General features: G+C 44.8%; 1 protein-coding gene across 1 annotated transcript in view; it reads right to left on the bottom strand.

Annotated features, from left to right (window-relative positions):
- Positions 1-12,523, bottom strand: part of WNK4 (WNK lysine deficient protein kinase 4) — a 185,154-nt gene that overhangs the window by 61,196 nt on the left and 111,435 nt on the right. The window lies entirely within an intron of this gene.

The raw sequence follows: 12,523 nt of genomic DNA, 5'->3' as shown, positions 1-12,523 counted from the left end.
TCTGCCCCTGCCTGGGGCAGCAAACGTTTAGGATTTTGTGCCTTCCAGCCCTCTGCTACCCTGCAACTGACTCGTATTGAAGGTGGGGAGTTAAAAGCACCAAAGGCGCCTGGGAGTGGCAAAATCCTAAATCCATCCCTGGCTGTGGCTAAACAGCCAGACTTCGACGCTCATCGGCGTTTCGGAAATCCCACCCCAATGTGAAAGGCCGCACTGACTTTGGCGCCAAAACTTGGTAACAAAGCTGGCAGGTAAAAACCGCGTGATGCGGACGCCCTCTGAATTAACCCCCATTTGTAAACACATTATGCTTTATTTTTTTGGGGGGCCCTATCTTTAAATTTAGTTTTGCACACAAAAATATCTCGTCTTGGTACTGCGTTGGGAAATAGCTGCAAGGGAGAAAAAACCGGGATGCACTCCCATAACGTTACCTTTGGTGGAATTGGTGTACTTTGCCTGTTTAATTTGAGGGGGGGTACAAGGGACAGGAAGGACATACTGGCAGGGGGGAGGAAGTACGCCTTAAGGGCAGTGGCAACTCATGTACGAGAGCAATGGTGCAAGGGTAAACACCAAACTAAACTCAATTTTGCCGGCGTCCGGTTTCCGAGCCTGTGGCTGTCAGCGGGCTTGAGAACCGATGCCGGCAAAATTGAGTGTCGGCTGTCAAACCCGCTGACAGCCGCCGCTCCGGGCTAAAAGGAGGCGCTATGGACGCCACCAGCCTGCAAGCTTTGAAAACGCTCGCTTGCGGTGCAAGCATTGTGTGGCTGGGAGACAGGACTGTGGTGGCGGTGTGTGTATGCGACTCCGAGAAGCCTGAATGCACAGGAGTCACACACACACACACAACCCCCTCCCAAAGTATGATTTCATCTGAGGAAGAGGGGTTCCAGAATATAATTCAGAAGAATTTAAGCCCTGACTATGGCAATGAACCACCAACTATATCACACCCAAGCAGTGCAAGGTCACAAAAAGATAATTATGGGAAGATGAAATGCTTACAAAGCCCATCCAGACCATCCTCTGCTTTTTTCTACCGCAATACTCAAAACCCTATTTGGTCTCCAGGATATTATCCCTTTTCTTCTGTTCTTTCTTGTCTGAAAGACCCACGGCCAATCGAGCTTCACCACCCAGTGCCCGCCTTCACCCCACTATGACTGGCCAACCACCATAAAACCTGATGCCTATTTACCAAGCAGGTTTTGCCAATCAATCAATCTGTTCCACCCCTCTTTAACTTTCAGAAGCCAGCAGGCAGTCCAGACTCTGGGATCATGCTACCAGGCTGTTTACCTCAGAGGTGGCCGCGCACCTGACTGTGAACCTCTTTACATCAAAGGAGCTAGATAAATCTAAGTAACTGCAAAGTCTGCTCCTGCTTTGTACTAGGGGGGAGAGATCAGGATCCATGTAAACAATCCACAGCCAGACTTTTCAATGGCCTTGATTCTTTTATTTATTTTAATTTCTGCTTCCAGCCAGGTATGTTTTCTCTGGCATTCATGGAAGGTGGTACTGAAAGCACAGCTTGTACCACCTTGTTCAGTGCCGCAGGCCATGAGCAGTGCTCAGGCAGGGAACCGCCAGGACCTGGGGCTCGCTGCAGGGGAGCAGTAGGGGGCAGATGCCCTCCTTATGAGAATTCACCACTGTCTGTATGTGCAATGGGCTTCACATATAATTTTTTTAAACTGAAAATCAATTATCAATGCCAAGGGGCATGCATTTTTCATTTGCATATAGCAAATCCCAAGAGCCAAGCAGTGAAATTCATAAGGAGGGACATGGAGCTAATGCAGCATGGAGATCAATGACCTCAGGTTTTCACACAAACCTGGCATCCCGGTTTTATTTAGATTTAGCTCACACCTTTTCATTGGTAGGTCAAGGCGAGGTACATTCAGGCACAGTAGGTGCATCTACCCGCCATCTCCTTCCCAATTTCTGCTGTACGTTCCAAGAAATCTAGCAGAGAAAGGGACGTTACGGCACAGAGGGATCCAGCTCAAGTTCAGGGACAATTCTACAGAGACTGTGAACAGGACTGTAACACAAGGTCTCCTTTTCCACCACCATCCCCAGCATCTCAGTGGGTTATAGGAATAATTTCAGACAACATTCTTGAGCCCACTAGCTCTCCCTCACTTGACCTGACCCTCTCCATCAGCTCCAGGGTTGTTTACCCATCAAAAGGGCACATCTGCAAGCCCCAGGAACTAGCTTTCACTCATGGAAGTATAGACGAGGCCCTAGCTGCTAAGCCATGACCTAGCTATCGAGCAGGGACTAGATATCTTTTTCTCTCACCTCTGTGGTCTCCTCTTAGAGATCAACAGGTGGATTATCAGAGCAAAGGCTTTTTTTCCTTCTAAAAGTTAGTATTCATCCTCTCCAGGTCTCCTTCACGGTGTACCTGGGCGAGAGCAGAAACTGCTCCAAGCTCAGGGACAGCATTAGTTCCAAAAATATGCTTCAGTTTTAACCACCGACAATTAGGATAATAATAATCATGTAGTCCAGGTGCTTGGAAGACACTGCCTAGACGAGGTACAATATACATATATATATATTACACACAAGAGACAAATCACAAACATAAAATAACCAAGTTAATAATCAGTAAACATAACAATGTAAAATCAACATTATAGATTAGCATCCTAAAATCAAAACAAATATTAAGCATATATAGGCTTCCAAGATTATAATTACATTAGAGCAGAAGCCTAGCTTACGTTAGTACTTGCTACTGAGAATATTAACAGCTCAACACAATAAAAAAATACATAAGCAGAATAAAATAAAAAAAATAACTAATGCAAAGGATGCCAGTTCACCCAAAGTGAAAAGCATCCTATGGCCTGTAAGTGGGTAGGAGAGAGAACTGTGGGTAGGGGAGAGAACTGTGAAGGACTTCAAAGGGGCGTGGGATAAACACTGTGGATCCATAAAGTCTAGCGGTTGTGTATGAAGAGTGGGTGGCTCACGGGAATGATGGCTACTACCGAAGATAATACCCTTATTCAATAAACATACACAGTTAATGGGACTCCAACATTGTTCTAAGCTTCAACGGCAAGAGGTAATGTGGGGGAAAAAAAATATATAAGGATTTCCATTCACAAAAAAAGCAGGGAGTAGCTTGCTTGTTACAGCGGGTACTACTCCAAACCAAATAAGCCTGGTACTTCACTTTCAATGCATATCCAGCATAGCTCTCTGCTTCATCGGCAAGGGAGAAAGATTGATCCTTCATGCATATCCAGCACAGCTCTCTGCTTCTATGGCAGGGGAGAAAGTCTGATACTTCACTTTCAATATATATTATTCTCTGCTTCAATGGCAAGGGAGAAAGTCTGATACTTCACTTTCAATGCATATCCAGCATAGCTCTCTGCTTCAATGGCAGGGGGGAATGAAGAAAAGTGGATCTATATACAGACAATAACCAACAAGGACTGAATTACATAGTCGGGGTAAACAAGCATGGGTGTAACTTGCTTATAGCGGCGGTTACTATCCCTAACTAATTAAGCTAGATATTTCACTTAGATGCAATTCCAACACTGCTCTCTACATTAATGGAGGGGGGAAGGGAAACAGAATCAAAAGGTTACTAAGGGCCAAGAGTAACAGATAAGTTTGAGGAAAAACAAAAGTGTGAAAGCTTGCTGGGCAGACTGGATGGGCCGTTGGTCTTCTTCTGCCGTCATTTCTATGTTTCTATATAAGGGAGGGGGGGCTCATTTCAGGATGTAGAAGGTTAATAGTCTCCTCCTATTACAGGTGGTCTCTAAAGGTTGCACCCAGATCCAGCACAAACCAGTAGGAAATTGGGTTTGACTAACCTTGGTCATTAAAACACTGAGCACCAAACAGTCCTTGGGCAAATTAGTCTGATTAGATGTAAGAATTTATTCCAGAGGTTCCACTCCATTAATAAGGAATTACAGTTCACCCGAGGCTGGAACTACTTTGGATTTTTCAAAACTCCACTGCAAGGTCAAAACTAAGTCCAGGCCATTGCATGCATGCCGAATATTTTCTGTCCTGACAATACGAGTAGCTGGCCACCGTCAGCTCTGTCAGGTCCTGTTTGACATCTTCTGAACACTTAAATCAGTTTATTCATGTTTCTTAGCAATTCTGTGGTACCTGGAACTGAAAAACTCAATGTCCTATACGTACATGAGGGATGCTTTGAACTCGGGAGATGAGATCACTATAAGCAACGCTCCAGCATGGCCAAATCCAGAAACAGCTATGTTGAAACGCTGTCCCGTGAGAGTGCAGCACTAGGTACTCTTCAAAGAATATATGATGACTGTAGTTCTCCCGCTTTGGAGCTCGGCGTCTCCCCAGGACTCCGCGGATCCCCCTTTCCTCCCTCTCCAGATGCTGCAATGACCTCCTGAGTTTTCCAAGGAGCCCACCCCTCCTAGCACTGCTTTCTGAGAGAGCCCAGAAGAAGGAGAGCAGTAGCTTAGTGGTCAGAGCAGCAGGCTGAGAACCAGGGAAGCTAGGATTCAAATCCTCCTCTCCCTCGGATGCTTCTTGTGACCTTGGTCAAGTCACTTCACCCTCTATTACCTCAGGTTCAAACTTAGGGCCTAAGCATTTTTCCCCAGAGAGAGCCTTAGTAAATCAGGCCCTTAGACTGTAAGCCCTCTGTGGAAGGAACCTACCAACTATACCTGAATTTGTAAATCACCTTGAGCTTAGATTTGGAAAGTTGAGTAATTAAATCCAAATCTCGCTGCAAGAGAATAAAGCCTAAAAGAACCTCCCTGCACACAGGTTGAGTCAATGGGTCTTTTTCTGCCATTACTTACTACGTTACTATGTTAAAGGCTTTCCACCCCATTGAGAAACTCCCAAAATGCTTTGCAAAAGGAACTAAAAATCCAGGACTGGCTCACCTGCCAGGTTGCCAGCCAAAACTTTACAAGTGCCAAGAATTCAAAACATACAAATATATTTACTGTATATTTCTATTAGTTGCTTACATGGTCAATATACATGCCAAGATATTTCAAGGAAATACCTATTCATTGTTGTCCTTTATCACCTCAACACACAGACTGTGTTTGTTTAGGTTTTTTGGTTTTTGTTTTCAACCCAACCAACCTCCTTACAGTATCCTCCTGCTCCTTTGGGCTTTCAGCTCAATTGGAACCAGCTTCTGTTGGATTCTGGTGCCGTGAGCATTTATTCTAGGGTTGCCACCAGTCCTGGTTTTGCCCCGTTGCATGCATGGAGATGGAGTTCTAAGAATAGTAAGAGGTACATCTCCGTGCATGCACTGGGGCAAATCCAGGCTGAATCTGCCTGTTCGGGTTGGACTGGGTAAGGGGACAACCCCTACTTCATTTGCACCTACCTGGGAACGTTTCCCTCTTTTTAATATCCTCCCTTCGAATTCACTGATCTCAGTCATTGCCATGACAATGCTTAGACAGGGACCACGTACTAGAGCTCCCTCCAGTACCCTCCAATCATGGTCCCTAAGTTTGACCACTAGGTGTCACTATTGCCCAATGACTTTGACTCCCCTCTTCCATCGGGGGCTGTGAATGCTGTCTCTGCTGCATCCCCAGCCCAGGCCGGCTCAGAAATTGAATCAGGTCCTTTGCATGGCAATGTTTGCCACTGAGCCCCGGGTAGGCCCCAGGAAATCAATTATTAAAACAACCAAACTCAAAATCTCTTGATGTAACTTGAAGAAATTAATTTTCTTGGAATTTATGGGTGAAACTCAGTAAGTGCTCATGGTGCCGGTCCCTCTAAATAATCAGAAAGAACCAAGCAACCTGGTCTCTATAGGGAGACTTTCGGGCCAGCCCTGGTTTTTAAACTTGCATACCTCCTTCACTCATATGACACCAGTACCAGGCTAAAGTCTCCCTGCATAGATTGGGTCTAGGGTTGCCCCCTCACCGCTGGTCATCCTGAACAGGCTGATCCAGCTCTGGTTTTGGCCCACTGCATGTAAGGAAGTGTAGTTCTGATTGCCCTAAGAAAAGTAGAAACTACATCTCCCTGCATGCAATTGGTGAGGGGGACCCCAGGCCAGGTTGAGCTGGGTCTCTTTGTAGCAGCGCATACACAGAAGGCAGTTCAGAAAGATCCACTGAATAGAAGATATTGGCTGTATTTTTCTGAATTTGTGGTTTCTGCATCAACAAGGCCACAGATGAAAGCATCAAAGGTCTGTTTCATCGCCTTCTTTTTCCCTTTGAAGATATCTTTCTGTAAAGCCAAATAATTCCTTTTTCCTTGCCTTCTAAAGAAGCCCTGTCTGTACAATTCATTCACCCCAATGGCATTTTCTTCCATTTATCTTCCAAAATATAATACAAGAAACAGATCTTCAGCTCATGCTGGTTCCCAATAAAAACTCACACTATCGGAATAAAACAAACATGATGACATCATTGCCGGCCTTTCTCCATCGGTTTTCAGATGCCCAGGCCACTGTAGCATCAGCAAGGGATAGCAGGTTCCAGAGGAGGGCTGGCAGGTCTTTGCGGGCGTGCCGATTTGTTACTGTGTAGGAAAGTAATGCACAATTGCTTGCCTGTAATATGTGTTCTCTGTAGACAGCAATCAGTCACACAAGTGGGGGATGCCATCCGGACGGTGCCAACACAGGTTGTAAAAATGCTCTCCCTTAGCTCCGAAAGACCTTAGACCCTTTCAGAGCACGCGCAATGGTTCCTACACTGCTGCTGACGCTCGCAACAATTCACTCAGTAACTGTGCTTCAACTTCTGGGAGGCGGGTGGGATTGTGTGTGCTGTCCATGGAGAACACCTATTGCAGGTAAGCAATTTTGCTTCCCCGTGGACAATCAAAAACTTTCAGTCACACGAGAGGGGAACCCCCTACCTGAAGGGCCTCAATTGCTTAATATTTTATCTACCTATCTATCTGTATAAAACTGTGTCCGTTGCAGGCAGCTATGCTAAATTCAGAGAAGTTGAAGCTTTTATGGTTTTAAGTATGGAGCATTAAAAGTCCAGAATTCTACTCTGTGTTTGCTTCGTCATCTAAGCAATAATGCTTTGTAAATGAATGGGTTGTTGCCCTCGTTGCAGTTCTACATATTTCTTGTGAGGTAGCAGGCATCATTTGCGCGACTGATACGGCTTTCGCTCTTATCCGATGAGCCGTTATATTTTGTGACAATGGCTTTGATGCTGTTGAGTAATAGGCTGCAGTATCTTGTGATAATCATGATGAGACATCGATTGCTCGCATGCATCACATGGGTTTAGGAGAGAAGGTTTCAGCCTGGTTCAGGTCATTTTTAAGCAACAGAACACAACACTTGTATGTAGATGATGCATGGTCTCAATTGAAGCAGATACAGTGTGGGGTGCCGTAAGGATCTGCTCTTTCTACAGTTCTGGTCAACATTTGCTTCATCCTATTTGCAAGATTTTTCACACATTGAACTTATTTTACCTCATATATGCAGATGACATGCAATTTTTTTTATCCCCATTTCAGCTGACGACATCCCAGAGATGCAGTTTTGCAATAGTAGGAAATGAATCAATGGTTGGCTGAAGCAAAATGCATTAGCACTGAATATCTCGAAGACAACTATTTTGTGGGTCGGGAAACATTCACCTGTAATATTGTGTCTGATGATATTTCATTACCAATTGTATTTGAAATTAAGGATCTGGGGGTCATGTTAGACTCTCAACTAACTCTGAAGGTACACTTACAACACATATTGTAGGACAGCTTTTCATAGGTTGAAATTGATGCAATCTTGAAAGAACTTGTCTCGGGAGTTATTTAGATCTGTTTTACTTGCAGTGTTTTTTGGCCAGCTAGATTATTACAATACTTTGTTAGTGGGTCTCTCTAACACAGTTGTCCTGCTCTGCTCCGACTTCAATGGCTGCCTGTAAAATGGCACTCAAGAGTTTAAGATACTGTCTACCATCCATGAATTATCGTTCGGGCATAATCCCTGCACATTGCGCAATATGTTAACATCCATACATGCCCACTCTCACATGGTCTTCAACAGGTACTCCGTTGCTTGCCGTGCCTCCCTTGCACGAGTACAGGCTACGTGAAATGCATGCTAAAGCTTTCTCTTATATTGGGCCAACACTGAGGAATGCCCTTCCAGTAGAAGTGAGGGAAGAACAAGGTTTTTAGGAAAAGAGTCAAAGCCTTTTATGTTGATGATGCCCACACCTGACTTTATTATATGATGTTTTATTGATTTTAGTGGGCCTTGTTTATACGTTTTAATATTTTTCTGTATTTTGTTTTAATGGTTTGCAATTATTATGAATAATTCTGGGATCTGCCCTGAACCACAAGTGGGGAAGGCACATAGCATAAATGTGTGCCAATAAAATAAATTAATGCAATGGTTTGTTCTGTTATTGCCAATCCTTGCTATTCATATCATATGAAATTAATATTTGTGATGTTTTTCTTATGGTTTTTATTTTTTTTCCATATAAAACAACAATACCCTTCCTACAGTCTAGAGTGTGAAGTCTTTGGTTTTCCTCTGATGAGCACGCTTTTGATTAAAACGTTGGTAAGATGATAGGTTGGAACTGAGAAATTACTCGAGGAAGAAACTCTGTACCCTATCTGGAAATATCTGAGTAAAAGGTGAATATCTTACCAATGCTTGCAGCTCACTTACTCTACGGGCTGATGTGATCGCTATCAAAAAGGCTCACTGCCATCTGGCTCCATTTCAATTCTGCGGATAGCATTGGTTCGAATGGAGCCTTTTGGTAATCGCGTCAAAACTAAATTTAGATCCCACTGTGGCGGTGGTGGTCTCATTGGTGGTTTGGTTCATTCCTGTCAAGAATCTGAATATTATCGGTTGTTGTGATAGTGAATGGCCATCTATCTGCTGGTGAAGAGCAACAATTTCGCTTAATTGTACTCTGGCCAAACTTGTTCACAGACGCAAGGGGTAATTTAGAAGTGTTGAGATCAAAGATGTGAAAGGATGTCTCTATATGGACCCACACCAGAGTGAAAATCTCTTCCACTTAAGACTGTAAGATTTCCTTCTGCTTGGGCTTTCTTGCTGCTGGCAGGGATTCTTTCATCTTCTTCTGGATACGGTAAAGAATTTATCATTGAGCTTTCACTATCCAAGCTGCCAACGATGGTGATTTCAGGTTTGCATGGAGTACTGGGTTATTAGAACTGGAGTCACTGGTAGAGAGTATGGTGGAGCTTTTGTCTTTTTCTTTAGCCATGTGAATCACATCTGGTGTGGCCAGTAACCATCCCTAAATCTGCTCTGATTATAGAAATTGTTTTTGCTAGTACCGGTTATTGGCGGGAATTCATACATTGGTTCCTTGTACCAATTAATGAGGGATGGGTCTGAGGCACTGTTCCCTCTGTGCTGGGCTCATGTGTGTGCGCACACAACTCGTGAACCCTGTGCGCACAAGAAATCCCAATATTATTTGCATTTTACTGGCTTTAGCGCACAAATTTGAACAGCTTTATAAAAAATTGCACAAAAGAAATGTTTGGCGCATGCTGCCTTTCAATCATGAAAGGAGGCATTGATCCATGGCCTCCCTGAGCAGTAACGAGGAAGTCTGTGCTTCCAAGGAGTTGCACATAAATCGATTACTGGTGTTCAACCAGTAGGGAAACTTCCTTTCACCACTTGGGGATGAAGGGGCCATGTGCATTTTTTGCAATTGACGACTCAATGTATATACTGCTGTTAGGTTTATATGTTTTGCAATTATCCAATTCCTTATTTTCAAGTTTCCTTGTAAAGGATTCTTGATCCGGTACCTCCCTGTTTGTTTATTTAGACCATTGTCCCTGAACTTTGGAGGGAACGGGTATGAAATGCTTTTAGATTAATTAAACACCCATACAAGGCTCTCTCTCTCACAGAGCCTCCCCCTCCCAATCAGTGCCACTCCGTCTGGTGACAGGAGCACGTGCGTCATGGCCCGGGTGGCGGCACTGGTGACAGGGTGCGTCTGAGGCTGCTGGAGCACAGCTCTTCCCACTGCCATGCGCCTGTGATCGCATGCACCATCGTTCTGAGAACTCGTCCTCCCTCGGGAGGCGGGGGAGATCGGGGAGGAGAGGGTCAGCTCCTTTGGTGCTCTCTGCTGATAATGCATAAAAACCTGGGGGCCCGGCAAGCTTCTTTTTGTGACTGGTCAGAAGTATCAAGGCGAGAGAGAGAGAGACGGGGAAAGTTTCCCACTCCAATCTGAAAAACTTTCCCAGCCAAAAGGGTCCCTCTTCCCTTCCGCCACAGTTTCTGGGCAACTTACACCCCAGCCTTTCACGGGAGAGCCTTCACTGGGAGATACCGCTGCTGAATCTTCAGCGTCTTCGGCAATCGGATGGAAAATTCTATCAAATATAGTCTAAAATCTACGGGCTGGCATGGGTGCTTTTCTCGGCCCTTCTGTTTGTTATTTCCTTTTATTTATAAACTTTTTTTTATACCGACATTCGTGGGTACATCATGCCGGCTTACAATATAACCGCAGGGGGAAAGCACAAAAAAAAAAAACCCAGGGTGGGGGGAAGGGGAGCAGCTAGGAAGATAGAAGGGGGTGAGCGAAGAGAGGGAGAAAAACAGGACAGAGAGAAAAAAAGGAACAGTACCAGAAGGACAGAAAGGTACCGAGATGGGAGAAACAAAATTTAAAGATGAACAATAGATCTTATATTTCAAATTATACATTCAAAAAGGTACTGTATGTAACATTATACCCTATATAGAAGCTATACACTCAAAAGGCACTTAATGTGACCTTATACATTATATCTAAATTATACAACTCGGAAAGCATTATATATAACATTACAAATTATACGTTCGAAGGAACTATATATAGTCTAGCTAATGTTGCTAACGGATAACGGTAGGGGTCTAAGAGCAGGGGAAGAGGGGGTATATACAGGGGGGCAGATAACGATAGGGGTCTAAGAGAAAGGGGAGAGGAGGTATATACAGGGAAGCAGAGGAGTAGGAGGCAAATCAGAGAGCTAGGAAAGGAAACGGAGGGAGCTGTAAGTTCAGAAATAACTGGACTCTTACTCAGGGGAGAGGGTGGTCAGGGGAACTAAGAAGGCTCCGGGTGAGGGTCGGCCAGTTAAAGAGCGCCTAAGTAGGATCGGGGTCAGGGTAAGCCAATTTAAAGAGCCTTGTCTTAACCCCTTTTTTAAATTTCCGAATGCATGGTTTTAATCGGAGCTCAAGTGGCATGGTGTTCCAGAGGGCGGGGCCTGCGAAGGAAAGGGCTCTTTCTCTAGTGGCATGGTGTTCCAGAGGGTGGGGCCTGCGAAGGAAAGGGCTCTTTCTCTAGTGGCATGGTGTTCCAGAGGGAGGGGCCTGCGATGGAAAGGGCTCTTTCTCTAGTGGCATGGTGTTCCAGAGGGCGGGGCCTGCGAAGGAAAGGGCTCTTTCTCTAGAGGCATGGTGTTCCAGAGGGCGGGGCCTGCGAAGGAAAGGGCTCTTTCTCTAGTGGAAGAGTGGTGAGCACTCTGTCTGTCGCTCTCTCTCTCTCTCTCATGCTCACCATACTATAATACAGAATGACAAATGCCAGCAAAGCCAATATCTATTGCCTTTACACATGGGGCCTGAAACAGTCCAACAGAATATCGGTGCCAAAAAATGCAGTATTCAATTTCACATACCGGCCGATTCACTAAAAAGTGCGGGAGAGCCGGCGCTCCATGTTGAGCACCTACTCTCCCGACGCGTGCCCAGGCACCTCTCCTGGGCGCGCGATTCTGTATACAAATTAGGTGTCACACTAATAAGGAGGCGCTAGGGACAATAGCGCGTCCCTAGCACCTCCTTATTAGCGGTAGAGGCGGCTGTCAGCGGGTCCGACAACCGACGCTCAATTTTACTGGTGTCTGTTTTCAAACCTGCTGTCAACAACGAGTTACTGTTGGCAGGTTAGATTTTTTTTAAATTATTATTATTTTTGTATTTTATTTTATTTTTTATTTTTCTGCTTTTCTGTACACTTTTCCTGGTTGTTTCAAACTTAACGCCTGTCCTTGGGCAGGCATTCATTTCTGAGAGTGAAATGTGCGGATTGGCCGTACATTTTACTTTCAGTATCCCGGGTGACTGACTAATAGGCTCATCAACATGCATTTGCATGTCATGAGCGCTATTCGTTTTTGGGGGGGCTGGCCGTGCGTTTTCGAGGCACTGTTACCCCTTACAGTACTGTATCGGCCTGATAGTGTATTAAAAAATGTAACACTAATAGTAAAAATTCAGTAACCAACACAAAAGCAAACATTATAAACCCAGCTGACACAATGCTTATCTGCAAAGACTTGGCTTTCTGCAGCATTTCTGCATCTCAGCCAACTGTCCAGCTTATCAGCAGCCGCATCTGTGTTTCTGGATAATGCACCAGGTCTGCACAAAGTTCGGAAACCCGGGCCAATGTCATGGCAGCAACAATAGCCTGCGTCTAACACCCATGACCCC

The sequence above is a fragment of the Rhinatrema bivittatum genome, chromosome 12, assembly GCF_901001135.1.
Source record: "Rhinatrema bivittatum chromosome 12, aRhiBiv1.1, whole genome shotgun sequence".
Taxonomy (NCBI): domain Eukaryota; kingdom Metazoa; phylum Chordata; class Amphibia; order Gymnophiona; family Rhinatrematidae; genus Rhinatrema; species Rhinatrema bivittatum.
Note: the sequence above shows the minus strand (reverse complement) of the source record. Positions and strands in the feature narration are given on the sequence as shown.